The sequence below is a fragment of the Staurois parvus genome, unplaced genomic scaffold (assembly GCF_062004578.1).
Source record: "Staurois parvus isolate SC_StPar_1 unplaced genomic scaffold, SC_StPar_1.0 ptg000549l, whole genome shotgun sequence".
NCBI lineage: Eukaryota > Metazoa > Chordata > Amphibia > Anura > Ranidae > Staurois > Staurois parvus.
In genome coordinates, this window is record NW_028318345.1 from 4,881,456 (window position 1) to 4,901,693 (window position 20,238).

Here is a 20,238-nt window from a genome sequence, read left to right on the forward strand (position 1 = left end):
GCCATGTGCCACTTTCAGGTCTCTTCACACTGCTGGTGTGTTAAATTTTTTGACATAGGGTGCAGGCAGATTACGGGCCTCACATAGCTGCTGCCAGGCCCCTAATCTGCCATGGGCCCCTATATACCGCCTCCTCATGCTGCTGCCAAGTCTAGAGTCTGTCATGGGTCCCTGTACGGCCTCCCATTGCTGCTGTCTCCATCGCCACACTCTGCTGCCATGTGCCACTTTCAGGTCTCTTCACACTGCTGGTGTGTTTAATTTTTTGACATAGGGTGCAGGCAGATTACGGGCCTCACATAGCTGCTGCCAGGCCCCTAATCTGCCATGGGCCCCTATATACCGCCTCCTCATGCTGCTGCCAAGTCTAGAGTCTGTCATGGGTCCCTGTACGGCCTCCCATTGCTGCTGTCTCCATCGCCACACTCTGCTGCCATGTGCCACTTTCAGGTCTCTTCACACTGCTGGTGTGTTAAATTTTTTGACATAGGGTGCAGGCAGATTACGGGCCTCACATAGCTGCTGCCAGGCCCCTAATCTGCCATGGGCCCCTATATACCGCCTCCTCATGCTGCTGCCAAGTCTAGAGTCTCTCATGGGTCCCTGTACGGCCTCCCATTGCTGCTGTCTCCATCGCCACACTCTGCTGCCATGTGCCACTTTCAGGTCTCTTCACACTGCTGGTGTGTTAAATTTTTTGACATAGGGTGCAGGCAGATTACGGGCCTCACATAGCTGCTGCCAGGCCCCTAATCTGCCATGGGCCCCTATATACCGCCTCCTCATGCTGCTGCCAAGTCTAGAGTCTCTCATGGGTCCCTGTACGGCCTCCCATTGCTGCTGTCTCCATCGCCACACTCTGCTGCCATGTGCCACTTTCAGGTCTCTTCACACTGCTGGTGTGTTAAATTTTTTGACATAGGGTGCAGGCAGATTACGGGCCTCACATAGCTGCTGCCAGGCCCCTAATCTGCCATGGGCCCCTATATACCGCCTCCTCATGCTGCTGCCAAGTCTAGAGTCTGTCATGGGTCCCTGTACGGCCTCCCATTGCTGCTGTCTCCATCGCCACACTCTGCTGCCATGTGCCACTTTCAGGTCTCTTCACACTGCTGGTGTGTTAAATTTTTTGACATAGGGTGCAGGCAGATTACGGGCCTCACATAGCTGCTGCCAGGCCCCTAATCTGCCATGGGCCCCTATATACCGCCTCCTCATGCTGCTGCCAAGTCTAGAGTCTCTCATGGGTCCCTGTACGGCCTCCCATTGCTGCTGTCTCCATCGCCACACTCTGCTGCCATGTGCCACTTTCAGGTCTCTTCACACTGCTGGTGTGTTAAATTTTTTGACATAGGGTGCAGGCAGATTACGGGCCTCACATAGCTGCTGCCAGGCCCCTAATCTGCCATGGGCCCCTATATACCGCCTCCTCATGCTGCTGCCAAGTCTAGAGTCTCTCATGGGTCCCTGTACGGCCTCCCATTGCTGCTGTCTCCATCGCCACACTCTGCTGCCATGTGCCACTTTCAGGTCTCTTCACACTGCTGGTGTGTTAAATTTTTTGACATAGGGTGCAGGCAGATTACGGGCCTCACATAGCTGCTGCCAGGCCCCTAATCTGCCATGGGCCCCTATATACCGCCTCCTCATGCTGCTGCCAAGTCTAGAGTCTCTCATGGGTCCCTGTACGGCCTCCCATTGCTGCTGTCTCCATCGCCACACTCTGCTGCCATGTGCCACTTTCAGGTCTCTTCACACTGCTGGTGTGTTAAATTTTTTGACATAGGGTGCAGGCAGATTACGGGCCTCACATAGCTGCTGCCAGGCCCCTAATCTGCCATGGGCCCCTATATACCGCCTCCTCATGCTGCTGCCAAGTCCAGAGTCTGTCATGGGTCCCTGTATGGCCTCCCATTGCTGCTGTCTCCATCGCCACACTCTGCTGCCATGTGCCACTTTCAGGTCTCTTCACACTGCTGGTGTGTTTAATTTTTTGACATAGGGTGCAGGCAGATTACGGGCCTCACATAGCTGCTGCCAGGCCCCTAATCTGCCATGGGCCCCTATATACCGCCTCCTCATGCTGCTGCCAAGTCTAGAGTCTGTCATGGGTCCCTGTACGGCCTCCCATTGCTGCTGTCTCCATCGCCACACTCTGCTGCCATGTGCCACTTTCAGGTCTCTTCACACTGCTGGTGTGTTAAATTTTTTGACATAGGGTGCAGGCAGATTACGGGCCTCACATAGCTGCTGCCAGGCCCCTAATCTGCCATGGGCCCCTATATACCGCCTCCTCATGCTGCTGCCAAGTCCAGAGTCTGTCATGGGTCCCTGTATGGCCTCCCATTGCTGCTGTCTCCATCGCCACACTCTGCTGCCATGTGCCACTTTCAGGTCTCTTCACACTGCTGGTGTGTTAAATTTTTTGACATAGGGTGCAGGCAGATTACGGGCCTCACATAGCTGCTGCCAGGCCCCTAATCTGCCATGGGCCCCTATATACCGCCTCCTCATGCTGCTGCCAAGTCTAGAGTCTCTCATGGGTCCCTGTACGGCCTCCCATTGCTGCTGTCTCCATCGCCACACTCTGCTGCCATGTGCCACTTTCAGGTCTCTTCACACTGCTGGTGTGTTAAATTTTTTGACATAGGGTGCAGGCAGATTACGGGCCTCACATAGCTGCTGCCAGGCCCCTAATCTGCCATGGGCCCCTATATACCGCCTCCTCATGCTGCTGCCAAGTCTAGAGTCTCTCATGGGTCCCTGTACGGCCTCCCATTGCTGCTGTCTCCATCGCCACACTCTGCTGCCATGTGCCACTTTCAGGTCTCTTCACACTGCTGGTGTGTTAAATTTTTTGACATAGGGTGCAGGCAGATTACGGGCCTCACATAGCTGCTGCCAGGCCCCTAATCTGCCATGGGCCCCTATATACCGCCTCCTCATGCTGCTGCCAAGTCCAGAGTCTGTCATGGGTCCCTGTATGGCCTCCCATTGCTGCTGTCTCCATCGCCACACTCTGCTGCCATGTGCCACTTTCAGGTCTCTTCACACTGCTGGTGTGTTTAATTTTTTGACATAGGGTGCAGGCAGATTACGGGCCTCACATAGCTGCTGCCAGGCCCCTAATCTGCCATGGGCCCCTATATACCGCCTCCTCATGCTGCTGCCAAGTCTAGAGTCTGTCATGGGTCCCTGTACGGCCTCCCATTGCTGCTGTCTCCATCGCCACACTCTGCTGCCATGTGCCACTTTCAGGTCTCTTCACACTGCTGGTGTGTTAAATTTTTTGACATAGGGTGCAGGCAGATTACGGGCCTCACATAGCTGCTGCCAGGCCCCTAATCTGCCATGGGCCCCTATATACCGCCTCCTCATGCTGCTGCCAAGTCCAGAGTCTGTCATGGGTCCCTGTATGGCCTCCCATTGCTGCTGTCTCCATCGCCACACTCTGCTGCCATGTGCCACTTTCAGGTCTCTTCACACTGCTGGTGTGTTAAATTTTTTGACATAGGGTGCAGGCAGATTACGGGCCTCACATAGCTGCTGCCAGGCCCCTAATCTGCCATGGGCCCCTATATACCGCCTCCTCATGCTGCTGCCAAGTCTAGAGTCTCTCATGGGTCCCTGTACGGCCTCCCATTGCTGCTGTCTCCATCGCCACACTCTGCTGCCATGTGCCACTTTCAGGTCTCTTCACACTGCTGGTGTGTTAAATTTTTTGACATAGGGTGCAGGCAGATTACGGGCCTCACATAGCTGCTGCCAGACATGTAATCTGCCATGGGCCCCCGTACCGACTCCTCATGCTGTGACGTTGCAACAAGGTGTAATTCAACCCTACATATGTTAGACCGCCTTTACGAACAGCTAAAGGCCATCACAGATTTCCTGATGTTAAAAGCGGATAAAGGTACTCCCTGTGTAACTTAGATGTCAGCCATTGTCAGCTCATGTGTGACACCTGCGCTTGCTCAGGCCCTTTGAGGAGGCCACGCTATTCGTGAGTCGGCAGGACTATGGGATGAATGAGGTCAAATCGGCCATGGGCCCCCGTACCGCCTGTTCACGCTGATGCTGGTCCCACAGTGTGACCTGGGTCCCTGTACGGCCTCCCATTGCTTCCACTCTGCCATGTGCCACTTTGAAATCTCCTCACACTCCTGCGGTTGTCCATTTTGTCATAGGTTGCTGGCAGATTACAGGCCTTCCATAGGTGCCACCAAGCCCCATATCGGCCATGGGCCCCCGTACCGCCTGGTCACGCTGCTGCTGGGCCCATAGTGTGACCTGGGTCCCTGTACCGCCTCCCATTGCTCCCACTCTGCCATGTGCCACTTTCAGGTCTCCTCACGCTCCTGCTGGTTTCCATTTTGTCATAGGTTGCTGTATGGCCTCCCATTGCTGCTGCCTCCACCGCCACACTGTGGCTCCAAACACTGGTTTTGGCCCCGTGACTGGCCAAAGGAGTGAAGTGTGCAGTGATTCTAAGATCGACGGCACTCATCTGCATGTCATACTGACAGACAGTATTATTTCTCTTCCCCAGCAGACTCCAAGGGCATTTAAATTAAAGGTACAGTGTTCTGCACTAATATTAAGTCTCTCTGAAGCCTAGAAACACCCTTTTTTAAGTTAAATTCACAGCGAATTTATTCGACTCGAATCGAATATTGTCCACGAATTCGCCGAATCAGTCGAATCGAATTTTTCATTTCTTCGCTCATCTCTAATTGAAATACATTTTTATCAAATGTTTGCTTTATTGGTTTAGGTGTCATAAGGGGGCCGTAAAAGTCATGAAAACACAACTGAAAAACATATAATACAAATGGATAGGAGTGACGTCAGGCAGCCCACATACTAAAGCAGCCTTTCTCAAACTATTTGCCCCAAAAGAAGTCTTGGAATAATTTTCAGGTCCAAGGAAACCCCAGCTAGGAGTAGTCCATTGGTGGTCACTGGGAAAATGCCCCTTCATTGGTGGTGGTCAGTGGGAAGAAAGCCCCTTATATTTGTGGTCATAATAACCATGGCTCTGGCTCTTCTAAGTGTTGCTGAACCTGGAATGATGCAGGCACCATTACATGAGATGTTAGCTCAAGGAACCCCTTTCCATTTCTGCAGGAACTAGTGGTCCACCGAAATGAAAATTCTGGTGCCGAAACCAAAAATTCAGGATGCACTTGGCCCAAAACCAAAAGGGACAGTTTTTAAAAACAGCATAATTTTCAAACGTAATTTAAAAAAAATATATATATACTTTAATTATTTAAAGAAGAAAAACCCCCACAATATATACCCCAATTTTGTAAAATATGAAAGATGATGTTACGCTGAGTAAATAGATACCCAACCTGTCATGCTTTAAAATTGTGCACGATCGTGGAATGGTATCAAACTATGGTACTTAAAAATATCCATGGGTGACACTTTAAAATTTCTACAGGTTACCAGTGTAAAGTTACAGAGGAGGAGGTCTAGTGGTAGAATTATTGCTCTTGATCTGACGTTAGTGGCGATACCTCACATGTGTGGTTTGAACACCATTTACATATGTGGGCGTGTCCTACGTATGCTCGATGTAGTGTTTTATTAAAAAAAAGGCCTTGCTTACAAGGCGCCGGAACCAGAAGTGACGTCGCTCCGGACCTCCAAGGGCATAGAGATGAGTGGAGGCCATCTTTCCTTCGCTTATCTCTGTTACCTCTATCTTGTTCGATGTTTTCTCAGGTAAGGCTGAGAACCACTGAGCAGCAGCAGAGGCGGCGGGCGCCGAGGGTCACGGTTATTTTTGGCACCTGTATCCATGCTTATTTTCACGTCGGGCAAAGGCCGATAGGGGTGTTTTCGGCCGAAATTTTTTGGCCACCGACATTTTGGTGCATCTCTAGAAGAAACCCTAGGGTTCCACAGAACCCTGGTTGAGAATGGCTGCACTAAAGCAACACACCTGTGCATTGTGGTATGCTGTGTGCAAGCCCAGTTTTTGGTGCATTGGTAGCTTATTCAAATGAATAAGGCTACTTTAAAGTAGAACTATAGACTATTTTTTTCACTTTGGATAGTGTAAGGAAGGGTTATAACCCCTGTCAGTTTATTTTTGCTATCTGTTTCACATTGGGGAGACTTACCTTCACTTCCTGTCTCATTGCCAAAACAGAAATGAGAGATAATCCCTGCAAAATAAGGGAACTCCTTGGGGACCTCCAGGTGACTAAAACTTTCCATGTATTACTTTTCTGGGGGCAACCCCAATTTTATTTACGCTCACTTTTGATGATAAATGTAAACAGGACAAAAAGAGAGGATAAACCTCTGTAACAGGGGCACAGACAGCAATAAAAACCTAATAGGTGTTCTAATCCCTCTCCACTCTTTGCAAAACTAAAAAAAAAGTTTTGACTTTAGTTATGCTTTAGTCCAATGCACATTATTGTACAGTATTAGATATATACATTAAACACACTGCAACAGACCACCTAGATATGAATGGATCCTTTGTTATTCAATAAATATATTTTATCATGTTATATTCTATATTGTACATATCAAATGCACAATCTTGGCATTCAGTCCTGGGGCTATGATGTTGTTTTACATATATCTTTGTCAACATCATCAGGGAGAACACACAAAAAAAGTTTAAAAGAAACTTGTATACCTGAATCAAGGCCTATGTTTGCCACACAATGCATGCTGGTTTCACACCTATGTGCTGCAGGTTTTACTACACCTCAAAGGGGAGTTCCATTCACCCTGTCAAAAAATGAAAGCCAGCAGCTACAAAAACTTTTTTAAAAAAAGCCACTTACCTGTCCCTTGGTCCTGTGGTGTGTCCCCCGCAGCCCGTTTCACCGGCCATCCTGTATTCCAGGAGGCTGGCATCTTCAGTGTGGGCACCCGGCTGCAACAGCTTGCGGCTTCACAGCCAGGTACCCACTGCGCATGCGCGAGTAGTGCTACGCTTCATGAATGGTCCTGTAGTCTTCTGGGACCTGTCACATGTCCCAAAAGTCTACAGAGAGGGAGGGAGGGAGAAAGGACACTGGAAGTGGGAGCGGGTACCTGTCAAATTCAGGTACCCGCTTCCCCCGTCCCCCAAAGGTGCCAATCCTTAATGGGGAGCGGGGGAGCAGTCCTTAAAGCAGAACTTCCCCTTTTGGGTGGAGCTCCGCTTTAATGCAATGTGCACAAGGCCCAATCATTTTAAATGGCATCCCAATGCACTGAGCCAGTGCACTTCAATGTACAGTGAGGAACAGAAGTATTTGAACACCCTGCGATTTTGAAAGTTCTCCCACTTAGAAATCATGGAGGGGTCTGAAATTCACATTGTGGGTGCATTCCCACTCTGAGAGACAGAATTTAAAAAAAAATTCAGGAAATCACATTGTATGATTTTTAAAGAATTTATTTGTCTTTCTCTGCTGAACATAAGTATTTGAACACCTAAGAAACAGCAAGAATTCTGGCTCTCAAAGACCTGTTACTGTGCCTTTAAAAAGTCCACCTCTACTCCACTCATTAATCTAACTTAGTAGCACCTGTCTGAGCTCTTTAAAGACACCTGTCCACCCCACAGTCAGTCAGACGCAAACTACTACCATGGGCAAGACTGAAGAGACAAAATTGTGGACCTCCACAAGGCTGGAAAGGGCTACGGGGCAATTGCCAAGCAGCTTGGTGAAAATAGATTACCTGTTGGAGCAATTGTTAGAAAATGGAAAAGGCTCTCGATCTCCCTCGGACTGGGGCTCCATGCAAGATCTCACCTCGTGGGGTATCAGTGATGATAAGAAAGGTGAGGAATCAGCTCAGAACTACAAGGAAGAAGCTGGTCAATGACATGAAGAGAGCTAGGACCAGACTTTCAAAGGTCACTGTCGGTAGAACACTACGCCGTCATGGTTTCAAATCATGCATTGCACGGAAGGTTCCCCTGCTCAAGTCATCACATGTCCAGGCCTGTCTGAAGTTTGCCAATGACCATCTGGATGATCCAGAGGAGGCATGGGAGAAAGTTATGTGGTCAGATGAGACCAAAGTAGAACTTTTTGGTTTAAACTTCACTCGTCGTGTTTGGAGGAAAAAGAAGGATGAGTTGCATCCCAAGAACACCATCCCTACTGTGAAGCATGGGGGTGGTAACATCATGCTTTGGGGGTGCTTTTCTGGGAAGGGGACAGGACGACTGCACTGTATTAAGGAGAGGATGAATGGGGCCATTTATTGTGAGATTTTGAGCAACAACCTCCTTCCCTCAGTCAGAGCATTGAAGATGGGTCGTGGCTGGGTCTTCCAACATGACAACGACCGGAAGCACACAGCCAGGATAACCAGGGAGTGGCTCCGTAAGAAGCATATCAAGGTTCTGGAGTGGCCTAGCCAGTCTCCAGACCTAAATCCAATAGAACATCTTTGGAGGGAGCTGAAACTCCGTGTTGCTCAGTGACAGCCCCGAAACCTGACAGATCTAGAGGAGATCTGTGTGGAGGAGTGGGCCAAAATCCCTGTTGCAGTGTGTGCAAACCTGGTCAAGAACTACAGGAAATGTTTGACCTCTGTAATTGCAAACAAAGGCTTCTGTGCCAAATATTAACACTGATTTTCTCAGGTGTTCAAATACTTATGTTCAGCAGTGCAAGACAAATAAATTCTTTAAAAATCATACAATGTGATTTCCTGATTTTTTTTTTTAAATTCTGTCTCTCAGATTGGGAATGCACCTATAATGTGAATTTCAGACCCCTCCATGATTTCTAAGTGGGAGAACTTGCAAAATAGCAGGGTGTTCAAATACTTCTGTTCCTCACTGTAAGTGCGTTTTTGCAATGACACAGTACATATGTGAACTGTCTGTGTTGTGGTCAGTGGAAAATGAATGGTGCATGACCAGATTTATGTGTGTTGTGGTGTACTGGCAAGCTATCAAAATCAATAACATTTCTTACCACAACACATGTTAAGGCATGAAATGGAATGTGAACATGTGCGTGGTACCATGCTGCAACACACTGGAGAGATGTGAAAGGGGCTTTTAAATAAAACTAGTGGCCAGGCAGAAATGGTGGAGCTGTTTAATGTGCCAAGGGATATACTCCACAAGTATTTCAAATGCTGGGCATGGATTCATTTTCAGAGTACCAAGATATTTGGACAGGTTCGAGATGAACTGTAAGGCAGCTTATGTTGTATGATTTCTGTTTAATTCTGAGTCATTGAGAATACTGAATTGCTGAACGGATGCCCCATTGGACTGTTGGATGCTTTACTTGGTCTAATGTAGATTGATTTGGCTCCTTTTATTCTTGCTTGGGTGGGTACGTGGACACTTTCTGGTGACTTTAATTGGGCAACTATGTGGCAAATGAGGTTTAATGTTGATAAATGTAAGGTTATGCACTTGGGGGCTAAGAATATGCATGCATCATACATACTAGGGGGGTACAACTGGGGGAATCAATGGTGAAGAAGGATCTGGGTGTTCTGGTAGATCACAAGCTTAATAATGGCATGCAATGCCAAGCTGCGGTTTCTAAAGCGAGCAAAATCCTCTCTTGTATTAAAAGAGGTATAGACTCCAGAGGATGGACTTTTGTCTTTTTTCAGCCAGACTAACTATGTAACTATGGCGGGTTCTCCGGAACTTGGCTCTTTTTTCATACTTCTTCTTTTTCTTTTCTTCTTTCTCCTCTTTACCCTTTCCTTCTGTTCCTCTCCATCTCCTCCTATTTGGGGTCTTTTCCCCCACTCACCCTCTTCTCCTCTTCCTCTCCCCAACTTTTTTTTTCTTTTCTCTCTGTCTTTATACTTTATTTTTTCATTACAGAGCCTACAGTAGATGGAGGGTCTCACTCCACTAACCACCTTTTATAACTTTTAGATCTGGCTCACAGCGGTGCAACTTCAGAAATGACATGCGATTTACAAATTTGCACCTGAATTTGCATCTACTATATTTCTATGGCACTATCTGTGCGATTTGAAGTAGTGCAATTTAAAAAAAAATAGTTCCTGCGCTACATTTTTTTCATTCCAACTTGCATTGACTTCTGTTAAATGAAGTTGCAAGCCGCAGTGAAATAGGAGGTATAAATCGCACCGATCTGCGGCTTTGAAATCTCACTACTTCAAACGAGGTAGTGTGATTTCAAAGTCGCATTAAGTGTGAACCAGGACTTACCGGCACAGTAGGGATTGCGGCATTTATGAGCTACGAAGACTAAGGTGATATTATTCTCTATGGCTGATATTATAAGAGACCACTGATTTTGTAGTCATTGTTGAAAGCACTGATGACTTATACCTGTGATATGCTATTGATGTGGGCTTGGTTATACTCTGGTTTTATGGTTTGTTTATGTGACTCTGTACTCTGTGCTTTGTACTGCTTTTGAAGTTGTTCTTGCTACTCTGATTTCAGTCTAAATAAATAAATACTTTTATGGAAAAAAAAAGAAGTGACTAAGTACAAAATGTACCTTTACAATGGTCTTGTAACAACAATGGAAATGTATTGTAAAATGCACATACTGTGCTAAATGATAACATATAAATAGTTACATATTTTTAAAGGTATAGTTTATTTTATGTCATTATAAAACAAAAAGAAAAAGCAGTATCTAATTCAATGTAAGAAAATGAAATACTCAGAATGTATGTATAAGATATACAGTGCTTCTGTTCACATTTTGTGGCAGGACTCATCTCGGGTATAATTTTATTAAGAGTTGACCATTAATATAACAGACACTATTGTATATTTTAGTAGTTGAGCAGACATAATCTTCCTGCTCTTTCTAGAATTCTAATCATTTTTGTGCAGTTTGTGTCTGGAACAAGTTACTGCTTGATTTGCAAATACCAACATTTTGTATTTAAGGTGTGTCCATTCCTCTATAGGGTGTGTTGTCTACAATCCAAGTAAACCTAGATCCCTGCTCTTATGGTATCTTTTACATGACAAAATCTGAACAAGGTACCTCTTGTCTTTTCAGCCAACTCCAGCCAGCTTTCTCAAGAAGTGGCTCATAATCAAAACACTCCAGATAAGCAAAATGTTAAATTTCAAAGAAGCCTATGATAGAAGGTAATTGCTTTATGAACATCTCAGGCACAATTATACTCATATATATATATAACTTAAAAGTTTATACTTGCCAGGTCTCCCATTAAAATGTATAACCCCCTCCCATGCACCTTATTGGCTTAATTATGGTTTTAAAAAAGCTACATTAAAAGTCCTAAATATGTGGTCATTGGATATTTTGGGAATTCATTCTTCTACGTTCATAACTGTGGAGTAGAAGGGTCTTTTTTGAGTGACCACTTTGGGTAATGTGGGCAGTTCCTATAAGCTGCCCATCGGTGGGATTCTGACGACTTCAGTATTAGCATGCTGACATTAAGAACAGGGGTGGCAAAAAGACAAAGGTTGCACAACGTTCAAATGATGAAAGAAAACATCTAAGAGGCACTGGGTCTTTAATGTAACTTAATGCAAAGTAGTGCGAGGTCAGAAACATTCAGAGAGCTCACTGGCTCAGGTTAGGCTGTTCACAACAGACAGTGCTACCCTCCTGTGGATACCCAGCAGGTTACCAGAAAAAAAAACATGCACCAATAGAAGAAGCACCAGACCAAAGGATAAGAGTTTAAATTCATTTATTGGTTTACATTATAAAAAAAAAAAAACAGCCAACACATTTTAGGAATCAGAAAATACTCATCCCTCCTCAGTTAAAATAAGAGCTTTGAGTGGACCCATAAATAGAGCTTTCCTATATAAATTTACTTGGGGAAGCCAATGGCTGGGTTAGGATAGTTACTGTCCAGCAGTATCTGTGCGAAAAATCGGAAATGTAATTTTTAATAACAGTAAAAGCTACCCTTTAAAGTGGTTGTAAAGGCTCAAGGTTTTTTACCTTCATGAATTCTATGCGTGAAGGTAAAAAACCTATGTGCAGCAGTGCCCCCAGCCCCTTCAATACTTACCTGAGCCTGATCGGGATCCAGCAATGTAAATGACATCCTTGGCTCTCCCGGGTCTCTGGCTCCTCATTGGCTGAGACAGTAACCAGAGCCATTGGCTCCCGCTGCTGTCAATCACAGCCAGTCAGCCAATGAGGGGCCACACCACAGCTCCATGTGTGAATGGACTCATGGAGCAGCGGGTGCCCCATAGCAAGCTGCTTGCTGTGGGGACACCCGACAGGAGGGAGGGGCCAGGAGAGCCTGTGGGGGACCTGAGAAGAGGAGAATGCAGGCTGCTCTGTGCAAAACCACTGCACACAGTAGGTAAGTATAGACATGTTTGTTATTTTACAAAAAAAAAAAGTTAACCTTTAGAATCGCTTACTTATTCCCCACTATCCTCCCATGCCATGCAGGACTGCTGTACCTGCATTTTACATGATGACATCAGAGAGCCATGACTAACCAGGTAGTGGAGACATCTAACTTCAGGGTACTGGTCACAGGAAGAGAAGAACTGTGTGAGAGCAAGCAGTAAGACCAATTTTCTAATTTATTCCTTTCTCCCCAGGCCAAAGAACATTTAACTCATGCAGTGCAGGAGGGACCGCACAGCACAGGTAATTTAGCAACAGCACGGAGTGAGGTTTTAAAGCATATTTAAATCCAAACCAATATTTAATTTTCTGAATCACCTGGTGTCATAAACAAGTACTTTTTTCTTTAAAAACGTATGGTCACTTATTTTTATCATTCTTTGTAGTGCATTGTTAAGGAACTCCTGTGTTCTCTTTGCAGCCAATTCCCGTCTACATGCATATACCACAGTGATCAGTACCAGGCATTTCTAAAGGTGGAATTTCTGATTGGGTCAGTTTTCCTTTGATTATAAAAAAAAATCAGGAGATATTCATTACCATTTACCACCAAATGAACAATGATTTGTACAGTTTTACTAACACATGTCGACAACAAATGTTGCAAAATTATGTTCAGGCATTCTAGTGTGTCTTACCTTCCACATGAAGAGGTTAAGGAACCAAGCTTTGCCTTCTGGCAACCTACTGAATGTGAACACTGTATGCCTACTGCAGTATTAAAACTGCCTTGTGTTTGATGAGGATAAGTGCATACTTGCTAAAGTTGTTTCTGGAAAAATGCTTAACAATATTTTCCACAGCTGATTACTCAGTACAATACAAAGAAAACTTTTTTTTTTACTGATCCCACTTATCCCCACTAGACCATAGCCACCCATAAGCCCTAACCTCATGTTGATCTCAATACCTGTATATTTACTGATGTGCTGTTGAAGAAGTAACTCCCTAGGGTTCAGGGATGTTGCTAATTCCAATTAGTTTTTGCAGTCTGCAGAAGCATCAAAAGTTTAGGGATTTGCACTGAAAGTACATTGTACATGTAAGCTTTAAACTTAAAGATGAGATCTGATTTTCACCATTTGGACAAGCTCAAGAATAGACTTGACAAGCTCAAGAAAAGACATGACATAAGCATTTGAGAATGCATGCAAAGGTTTCCTGATATGATAGGCAATATCTGCATAGCCATCCATTCCCTTTTCTATGTGAAAAGGAAATGACTTTTTTACAAAATGTGTATTGAATCATCAGCTACGGGGGAAAGTTTGAGGAAGATTGTGCCAGAGTATAATCCAAGAGAATATAGGGAAATATCCCTTAATCTTTTCCTGCCTACCCTGGCATTCCTTTAAATAGATTGGATTGCCTGGGGGTGGGAAGAATCAGCGGTCATGTGACCACATTCACAATTCCAATCTTTCCATGAACCAAGCACTGTTTTTTTTTTTATAGCTTTGTCTCTGTGCTGAGAGCACGCAGTGGGCATACTCTCAGCACATAAACATTGGCCTCCCATCGATGCATATACACTATCTCCCAGAAGTGAGTACACCCCTCACATTTTTGTAAATATTTTATTCTATATTTTCATGTGATAACACTGAAGAAATGACACTTTGCTACAATGTAAAGTAGTGAGTGTACAGCTTGTATAACAGTGTAAATTTGCTGTCCCCTCAAAATAACTCAACACACAGCCATTAATGTCTAAACTGCTGGCAACAAAAGTGAGTACACCCCTAAGTGAAAATGTCCAAATTGGGCCCAAAGTGTCAATATTTTGTATGGCCACCATTATTTTCCAGCACTGCCTTAACCTTCTCGGGCATGGAGTTCACCAGAGCTTCACAGGTTGCCACTGGAGTCCTCTTCCACTCCTCCATGACGACATCACGGAGCTGGTGGATGTTAGAGACCTTGAGCTCCTCCACCTTCCATTTGAGGATGCCCCACAGATGCTCAATAGGTTTAGGTCTGGAGACATGCTTGGCCAGTCCATCACCTTTACCCTCAGCTTCTTTAACAAGGCAGTGGTCATCTTGGAGGTGTATTTGGGGTCGTTATCATGATGGAATACTGCCCTGCTGCCCAGTCTCTGAAGGAAGGGGATCATGCTCTGCTTCAGTATATCACAGTACATGTTGGCATTCATGGTTCCCTCAATGAACTGTAGCTCCCCAGTGCCAGCAGCACTCATGCAGCCCCAGACATGACACTCCCAGCACCATGCTTGACTGTAGGCAAGACATACTTATTATTATTATTATACAGTATTTATAAAGCGCCAATAGTTCGCTCAGCGCTGTACATTACAAAGGGGATAGAACATGTGACAGAACAATAACAATACAATGCAAAGCATGAGGGGATTGAGGGCCCTGCTCTTTCAAGCTTACAATCTAGGAGGGAGGGGATGGTGGCACAGGAGGGGGATGGAGTGGTAGGAAGAGTGGAGGAGGTTGGTCAAGTTAGCAGGGGGTGGGGTAGGCTTCCCTGAAGAGATGAGTTTTCAGGGTGCGCCTAAAGGAGAGGAGAGTAGGTGATAATCTGATGGGTTGGGGCAGGGAGTTCCAGAGGATGGGTGACACCCTGGAGAAGTCCTGGAGGCGGGCATGGGAGGAGGAGACCAGGGAACTAGAGAGAAGGAGGTCTTGTGAGGAGCGAAGTGTGCGTGCTGGGCGGTACTCTGCTATTAGGTCAGTGATGTAGTTCGGGGCAGTGTGGTGGACGGCTTTGTACGTCAGTGTTAGGATTTTGAATTTGATCCGTTGCGCAATCGGAAGCCACTTGTCTTTGTACTCCTCACCTGGTTGCCGCTACACACGCTTGACACCATCTGACCCAAATAAGTTTATCTTGGTCTCATCAGACCACAGGACATGGATCCAGTAATCCATGTCCTTACCAAATTAAAAAAGAAAAAAGTGCCACTTACAAAAAACACCAAAGTGTCAGCAGCATATCCCACCCAAAATAAATTTCGGCAACAGTAATCCTAATTAAAAGGTATGCGCTAATAACAAACTTATACAAAAGTGTATATCATCATCCAAAAAAAAACATTTAGTGTTTTAAATAAATAATTATAGTGTCCAAACATAAATTAGTGTCCAAAAAAATATATATTAGTGTCCAAAAAAATATATATATATATCTTCAGTGACTTGAACCAATTGTGAAAAATCTACCACCAAAGGAGATTAAATGAACTCACCAGAGCTAATGGCTGGTCAGATTATAAACCAGCAACAGCGCTTGTGCTCTGGGAGCAATGAACCCGATGTCCAAATAGATATGGTGATGTTTCAGATACTTCCGGATAATAATAATCACAAACAACTTTGCAGCCCAAGCTCTTATGATGAACTTCTCCACTCTTTCTCATACCTCCATGAGAGCATGCAGTACACTCAGGGACAAAAAAAAGAACATAATGGTGCAATACATTTTTTTCATTTATCTCTTTAATAAAAAAGGTATAAGGAAACTCACAAACAAGGTGTCCAACAGACACCAGCTTCAATCGCAAAAAAAGGTGAGATACAATTACCGCTCACCGTGGATCTCTCCCATACAGCACAGAACAGCAAGGCTCTCTAACGTCCACATCTAGTAGGCCACGCCCAACCGGTTTTGTCACACCGACGTCATCAAGGGGCGGTACAAATGGGAACGTCAGACAGCTCTCATAAATACCACCCTTCATCTACATAATTTTAACACCCAGCCAATCACTGTGTTCCTAGTCTCCTTAATCACGCCGGCTTGAACAGGTGTTTCCCAATTTAATTATACATATACACTCTACTACATAAAAAAGCTAAATATATATACCCTGCAGGTTTGAATCAGCGCAATACCGCTCTCCTTCAAAATACCCACAAAAAAAAAAAAAAAATATAAAAACATAAATATATGCAGAAAAGCAATATATACTATCCTGTGCATGGCTCTTCAAACCACAGAAAACCCTTAAAGGGCCATGCACAGAACTTAAAGCACAACTCTTCTCAAAATCAAATCAAATTACAGACATTTATAAAAAATATAAACCAAATTAAAATACATTATATATAACAAACACTATATGTATATCAATATTTAAAGCAGATAATAAATATATGTGTTTAAACCTCTTGATACTAAAGACTCCAATTCATATATCCAAAAAGTCTCCTTATTTTGATATTTCTTTAATCAGATCTGAACCCCTCCAATGACTTTTTACTCTCTCAATTCCATAAAAAATTTTTTTTTAAGATTCATATCTTTAATTTCAGTCTCAACCATTTTTTTAAAAACATCTAGATATACATTCCCTTTATTTTTAGGATTAAACGTAGAAGAGTTCTTCAGATTACTATGCATGTAGACCTTTGCAGGTACTTTACTAATCCCCTCTTTCTTATTATCTTTAGTTTTCTCAAAAAATTTTTTTTTTTTTTTATGTTCAGCTTTCTAACGAATTTTTGCAGATCGATAAAAACATCGAATTTATTTACATTTTTTCTGGGTATATATTTTAGCCCTAAATCTAAAACTTTTAACTCTTTTTCAGTAAGGCAAACATCACTTAAATTAAAAATTCCATTGCCTATAGATCTCTTATCCTTTTCTTTTCGTTTTCGTTTACCTCCTCTTTTTCCTCTATACCTCATCCATTGTTTTTCATACTATATGTATCTCTTTGCTTCCATCCCCTCTAATTGGGATTGTAATATCTCATCTCTGGGTCCCATCCTCTGCTCGGGTCCTGAAAACCCCCTCTATTGGAAAAATTACCCTGAAAACCTCCTCTCTGAAACCAAGAAAACAATGATCTTGGACAACTTGCCAGCCAGCTTGCTAACAACCAAATAAACCTGTCTAACGGCAAATGTGTGCTAACTAAACCCCTATTATAAACGCATACTGTTAGACAGGTTAATTCGGTTGTTAGCAAGCTGGCTGGCAAGTTGTCCAAGAACATTGTTCTCTACCCTTTATTCACTATGTGATGCCTGTTTATGTGTCCTTGCTTCATAAGCCAGTTATAGACTTGGGAGGTGGCCATTTTTTATTTGCATGTTGGAGTTTTGGTACGTGGGTGCACTAGGACCCTGGCTGCCATTGTGCTACATACTAGGGTCCTGTGCACTCTTTTGCCTTTAAGAGGGGTGGGCTCCCTCAGGTACACCTGCCCTTGATTTATCCATTAAATGCATGTGCCTCTACTATGGGGACTCTCAGAAATTGTAGAGTTAGGACCACAGATTATCAGGGTGCCGTGACGAGGCTCTGTGGCTTACATATGTATTTGCAAGTGTGTGCTAACTAAACCCCTGTTATAAACGCATACTGTTAGACAGGTTAATTCGGTTGTTAGCAAGCTGGCTGGCAGGTTGTCCAAGAACATTGTTCTCTCCCCTTTATTCACTATATGATGCCTTTTTATGTATCCTTGCTTCATAAGTCAGTTATAGACTTGGGAGGTGGCCATTTTTTATTTGCAGGGTCGGATGGTACCCTTGTGAGGCAGGCATAGGGAGGCTGCAGGCTTGCTCTTTCTCACAGGTCGCCCCCACATGGCACCAGCACTCCAGTCACAGGGGAGTGTGAACCGCCGCTGTAGTGTCTTAAAACGCCACCCGGCTGCTGTCTCTCTCTCTTCTGCACATGGTTCCAGCACTCAGTGGATTGCAAAGAAGCAGGAAGGAGGAGGCGTGCACTCCAAGCTTCATTTTGGCTCCATAGGATCTTAAAGCCAAGTGAGCGGAAGTGGGTGGGCCAAGGAACACAGTACGGTCTGCAAGAGATTTAAGAGGTGCCAGAGGACAGCAGGGAGGCCTAGAGCAGTCAAGCTGACATTCCAGTATGGCACACCTGGCTTTTGCAGCAGAAACCGGGCCGAACCACCTCATGGAGAAGGAGGAAGGAATGGCAGCAACGGTGACTGCAGGCAAATTCAAGTCGGAACTTTCTTGAGGGTGTACTAGGGGGTAGCAGGGGGCCCAGATGGACCACGTCAGGTCAGCTTGGTTTATCACCCCCCTGTTAACTGTATGTTAATGCCTAGCAGCCGGAGGGGGTTAAGAAGAGGAGGCCCCTGATAGACCGCCTCTTGTACCCGCGGGCTCTAGCTCCTCTAATAAATGTGGTTACTCTGGGGAGAAGTTACCTAGGTCCCATCCTAAACCATTTTGCTATAGATGCATTAACAAACTGGCAGGGAAAGAGGCTTCAGGTTTGATGAAAGATTTCCTAGCATCTATGCAAGTAGAGATGATAGCCACAATCCAATCCTTTCAAACCTCAGTGGCACAGCCACAGGGCCCAAGCCTAGAGGAGCTAACCCCTAGAGAAGGCCCGTCCTCACAGGAGAGCTTTAACTCCAGAGGGGGACCCAGTGTATTCCTCCCATTCTTCCCAGATTCCTCCTCCGGCCCAAGCCAGGGATGAGGAGGAGAGTAAGGGAGAGCTGGATAGTCTGCCTAAATTAGACCACAGCTCAAGGGAGGAGGGGGATCTAGATCTGGGTATTGAGGCAGGTGAGGAGTTAAGCCTGGTAGGCACCTCTTTCTGCTGGAAGATTTGGAGGGGCTCCTTCAGGCAGTCTACGGCACTAAAGAGATCCCAGAAACCCCCAGAGAGACCTCAGCACAGGATAAAATGTATAGAGGCTTAGTTAAGGGCCATGCTAGGGTGCTCCCCTTCCACCAGTCCTTAAAGAATTTAATCCTACAGGAATCAAAGGATCCAGGAAAGGAGAATGGTCAGACCAAAGACTTGAAAGAGAAGGTTTCCCTTTAAAGAGGAGGAGGAAGATAATTTTTTTTAAGCTTCCTAAGTTGAATGCTGCAATGTCACAGGTTGCCAAGAGGTCAGACCTCTCCTTTGAGGATACGGGGAGCATAAAGGATTTGATGGACCAAAGGTCTGAATGGAATGCTAACACATCAGCCCAGGCCCTAGCTCTGGCAGCAACCTGCATTTCCAGGAATACAGACTTCTGGATGGAAAGACTGACTAAACACCTGTCACAGGGGGCAGAGTCAGATGAGGTGCTAGAGTCCCTCTCAGTGATAGGGAAGGCAGTAGTCTACCTGGTGGATGCTGCAATCAAATCTGTTAAGGCCTCAGCCAGAAGGGCTATGTGGGTTAAAAAATGGGAAGGTAACATCACTTCAAAAGGTAAACTTTGCGGCCTCCCCTTTGAAGGCTTCTTGCTGTTCGTCCCAGTATTGGACAATGTGTTGTCCAGGTCCCCTGAGAAGGGGAAGAAATTCCCAGTTAAACTCACGAAGGAGAAGTATAAGAAATGTTTTCATGGCCATTCAGGACAGAACCAGCAGAGAGCCAAGAATGAACCAAGTAAGAAATGGAGTTATGGCAGGGGAAGGAAAAGGAACAGTTTGCTGTCTTCCACCCCAGGTGCCAACACCAAAGAAACCAAGTGATGCCAGGATCAGGGTGGGGGGCTGCCTGTCACATTTTGCCTCCAAGTGGGAGAAAATTTCAAACAGTGTCTTCATCTGCCAGCTAATACAAGAAGGCTATTGCCTGGAGTTCTTGTCAAGGCCCCCACCAAATGATCACCTTAACCCACCTTCCTCGGGATGCTTTAAAGAAGAAAGCCCTCTTGGCAGGAGTTCAGGGGATGGCAGAACAGTTGGTGAAAGTGCCAGTACCAAAAAGCCAACAATAACAGGAATTTTACTCCCACGTATTCGTTGTTTGCAAACCTTCAGGAAAATGCCGTCTAAGGTTAAATCTCAGAAACCTGAACAAATTTTTGGAGTACAAAAGATTTTCCAAGGAGAATATTTACTCAGTACGCAAAAATCTGAAAAAAGGCCTTTATGACAACGCTGGACCTCAAGGATGCCTATTTACATGTCCCAGT

At 45.0% G+C, this 20,238-nt stretch overlaps 1 pseudogene; it reads left to right on the plus strand.

Annotated features, from left to right (window-relative positions):
• Window positions 1–18,584: 18,584 nt before the first annotated feature.
• On the plus strand, window positions 18,585–19,792 carry LOC149451079 (uncharacterized; annotated as a pseudogene).
• Window positions 19,793–20,238: the final 446 nt, after the last annotated feature.